Source organism: Camellia sinensis, chromosome 7 (genome assembly GCF_055761805.1).
Source record: "Camellia sinensis isolate YWXY chromosome 7, ASM5576180v1, whole genome shotgun sequence".
In the NCBI taxonomy this organism is placed as follows: Eukaryota; Viridiplantae; Streptophyta; class Magnoliopsida; order Ericales; family Theaceae; genus Camellia; species Camellia sinensis.
The window spans coordinates 20,961,247-20,965,948 of NC_138967.1; the positions used below are offsets into that span (position 1 = coordinate 20,961,247).

Sequence of the window (4,702 nt, forward strand, 5' to 3'; positions counted from 1 at the left end):
ATTTTTTTGTAGTTCACTCTCTCACACAACAAGGAAACTTCTCATTTACTACACAAGTGTTGAGAACATCAAACACATTTAATTAAGATAGAAGATGGTTAGAAACAATATTAACCATAAAAGCATCAACAACTTCTTACCTTTTTTCTTTTTCACTTCTACCTCTTCACTTGGTTGAACTACAATTGTCTCTCAAGCTAATATGTAGATTATCTTCAGATAGTAGTTGATAGACACTACATAAAAATGACAAATGGAGTGGAGCCCAAGAAAAAGTCCTAGAAGTTGGCACCAATCAGATCAAGATGCACTTTGCGTGCAATTTGTTTCTTCATGTCACACCCCCAAAATAATATAATAAAGATAACTCATATGCAGAATAAATATGAGAAATAACATACTTTCATACATCAGAATCTACTGTTTAATAACTAGTTAAATGCCATGTAGGTTTACAACTTTCCAAGTCATTGATTGGTTACACAAATTGAGTCTCGCTCATTACATCATAAGCCCTTGGGTTTACAAATACCAACATACACACAACAAAACATAATTAGGAAGCTCTTGCTTCCCGAAAGTCCATCCATGGTATTGCCTAGCACTCGGCCAAACAACAAATGAAGTAGTACAATCCATCACTACATTACACTTATGAAATGATAAAACCCATTGTTTGATCTTCAAATCTGAAAAGCATTCCCTGTACACATGTACAGGCAGGAGGTGAGCAAATCCCACCGAACAATCTCATATTAAAACATTAAAAGATATGCAGGGACAAAGATACTTATACATATACGTTAAATCATATCATGTCAAAACCATATGATTTTATTACATAATCTCTTATATCCAAGAGCTGCATATTCATATGCCACTAAGGCCAATCTTATTCCATTTTCCTTCAACTCATATCCAGTTCATATATGCTACTCAATTCATGAGTTAAATTCATTATCTTTCAACAACCAAAATGAGACTACAACTCAATGGTTTTCCAATTATGCACAACAAGACATAAACACCTCAAACTTTGCCATTTTACGGATATTTCGTCCGAAGGAACCGACACCCATTTATATATAGATTTTCGGGTCTTTCACCCAAGACACTCCGGCCAACTTGCTTTAAATGGAGTCCATCCCCTTTCTCTTCCCAAATAAATATAGATATGCAATATATTTATAAACATAATCATATATAGAGTACATCCCTTTCTCCTCCCAAATAAACATACATATACAATGTATTTATAACATGGTCATATATGGAGTACATCCCCTTTCTCCTCTCAATAAACATGCATATGCAATGTATTTATAACATGGTCATATTCAATGACAACCAACAATAGATTAGTATTATATCGCCTAATTCTCATACAATTTCTACAACAATCATAGCTATCCTTCACCGATAGCCCAATACATTTATTTCCAAGAGATGTTCAATATCGGAATAATAGTTTATTCAAAACTTTCGTAGGTGAGATAATACATATCCAATATCACCATCTATATCAATAACCATTCAATTTAACATATTCAATGTTAATTCCAATTATTTATACAAAATAATCATTTTATCAAATTAGGGCAAAAATCCCCCTTTTTTCATTATTGACCTAAACACCCAAAATCAACTATTTTGGTACACCAAGATCTTATATTCAAACCCCACACTCATTTATCTCTTATACATCGAAAACCCCTCTTTCCATGTCACACCCAAATCTTAGATTTACCCAAACCACAAATCATCTATACACAATAGCAAATAACAAGTTAAAAGCCATATTAGAGTGTAGAAAATCCCTACTTATTAAATATTACCATTTTGATCAAAATTCTCATTTATCATTTCAATATAATTTCTAATACAATTCCTAGAGATAATACAACCATATCCATATTCATATAGTCTCCACATGTTAATCAACATTTCCAATTTAGTCATTTCAAGAAAAATTTATAACATATTATATATCAAACTTCAAAAGTTCCATCATTTCTCATCCTTCCAAGAAATCCCTTATTTAAGTGCAACATGGGAAATTTTCACCGATAGCCAAAATAGTTATCTCTAACATATTAATTAAAAGATAACAACATGGACATACAATCCAACATATAACTATAACTTGGAATCTCCCATGATTTCCAACATTTAGAAACAAATCATATTTCACATTTTATCAAATATGAACAACTACACTAGTTTTCATATCACAATCACGTCCGGTAACCTCTCAAGGTCCGTTTCTAACCGTGTCGGTTTCATTCCAACAAATACATTAAGTAAAATAATACCGTTAATGCCCAAGAAAACATCATTTTATTTCCAAACTCATTCTCCAAGCATTATTCAACTATGACATCCTATTTTGATCGAAAGCCCCAAAAGTTAAACGTAATTCCTTTGTTTTCTTTAAAAATACTCTTTTGGCCACAAACCGGTAAAAATTTCAAAACCAATCGAATCGAAGTCCGTTTTTGTTCAAATTTAAAATATAACTCTTTCATAACCTTACAAACATATTCCAATTTTACAATTTCGCAATTTGGGTATCAACTTTTTATTTTTCTCAAAACTTCTCTTTTAAGCAAATAACACACAAATTTTTCAAAAATTCTAATTAAATTATATACAACTCTAAACTCCATATTATCAAGCAAAAGTGCATAAAGAAGTATAGGAAAAATCTCTACTTAACAATTTACACATTATTCCTCAATATCAATTTATTTTTCTCAAAAATAAATTCTAAAACTCAAGGATGAGATAAATATTTCAACACTAATTTCTCAAAATAAATTATCTAACCATAATATGATGTAGATATAATCCATATAACTATTAAATTCTATTTTTTGATTTCTTTTACAAAATTAACAACACAAAATGATTTTTCCAAAATCAATATCAAAATATCAACATTCTTAACATTTCAACATAATTTTTCTTCCAAAAATTACCAAACAAAAATCTAAAAATATATCTATAGGCAATACTCTTATAATGATATATTTTCTCAAAATAACCATAACATAACTTTAATGTAAAAATATGAACAAGTTCCTACCTCAAATAATGAAGAAAAAGCAGATCTGGAAGGCAAATCTTGCCCGATCATGAATCCGAGACTATCATTGCGAAGATTACGACGAGCTCTCCAACTTTCATTTACAACACTTTTACAAAATCTCACTCTAAAGACTCCCATTTCAAGCTTGAAGCTTGAGCAAAAATGGTGAACATGAAAAGAGAGAGAGAGACACACTCAGAGAGAGAGAGAGAGAGAGAGAGAGAGAGAGAGAGAGAGAGAGAGACGTTGAGAGGGAGAGAGTTCAGCAAAATTGAAAGCAAAAAGGAGGGGAAGGCAAAGGCATGGGGGAGACAACCCCATGTGGGTTTGGTGGCTTTCCAAAAAAAAATAAAAAAATGATTTCCCAAAAAATATTATAATTTTTGTAATAATATTTTCAAATTTTATAATATAAATTATAGAATAGCATAATTTTTCTCACCACAAAATATGATATTTTTCTATACTACAAAATATAATATTTTACTCATCACGAAATATACACTTATTTTATTCACTACAAAAATATATAATTTTTTTTTACCATATGGTACACACTATAAAATCAACTATTAAATATTTATTATAATTCTATATAATAAATAATAACAACTCCCAAGGTGATTACTACCATTCACATAATTAAAAAGGCCCAAACAGTTAAACATGAGTCATTAAACAAACTCAATTTAAATTAAATCTAAGTCATGGGTCTTTAATTTAAATTCTCACTCACAAGCCAAACATCACCCAATTACATATCAAATTAGACCCAACAAATCTATCCAAATCATGATCTAAACAATAAAAATTAAATAACAAAATTTTGCTATAAATTAAACTAAACACCAATCAGTCCGTAAATTTTCATAAAATAAATACTCATCATTTAATTCTAAAATTTTTATCCAACGTGTTAGACTCATATGGGAACAACATTTAAATATTTCATAATTTTCTGAGATCGGTAACTATTTTTAAAAAATACAAAACCAAATTGTTTTCGCACAAAATTTACACAGCACTCAAATTCAAAAATTTGCTCAATTAAATTATGCACTAGCTATTTTAAAAAAAAAATTTGGGGTCACTACAACCTACCCTCCTTAAAGAAATTTCGTCCTCGAAATTAAACTCAAGTAATGTAATACATTCTACAGTCGCCCACAAACTCACTCTAGTAGTTACTAATGCATCAACAAAATTTCTTTGACTACTACATGAGCCGCAACAAGTCACACCGGTAACGAACTAAACCATTACAATCGCACAATAATTGGTTATAAAAAAAAAACCCTTACTAGTATAAATCATTAAATGGTTCTTCTATCCACACTGATAACCCAATGAAACAAAAGATGATCTAATTCTTCAAGCATAACAAAAAAAATTTTGGCAAAATGACTCCTCAAAATACCAAGACACCATACCTTATTAGTGATAACCCAACTTCAATGAACTATCTCCATCTCCTAATGCACAATACATCCCAAGGCCAAAACAATTATTATTACTCCGAAACCTTGACAAAACGAAACAATACATTTTTAAAAGCACTAACAACCAACTCAAAAAGGTGACTGCCAACCGTCACAAGACGAACAACACTTAGCC

The 4,702-nt window shown here is 30.3% G+C and overlaps 1 long non-coding RNA gene across 1 annotated transcript; it reads right to left on the bottom strand.

The window, feature by feature from the left end:
* Positions 1-386: 386 nt before the first annotated feature.
* On the bottom strand, positions 387-3,349 carry LOC114315656 (uncharacterized). The gene is made up of 2 exons (XR_003647866.2): positions 3,086-3,349; positions 387-703 (listed from the first exon to the last, which is right to left on the bottom strand). It is a non-coding gene; the product is annotated as an uncharacterized LOC114315656 (long non-coding RNA).
* Between the last annotated feature and the right edge of the window lie 1,353 nt (positions 3,350-4,702).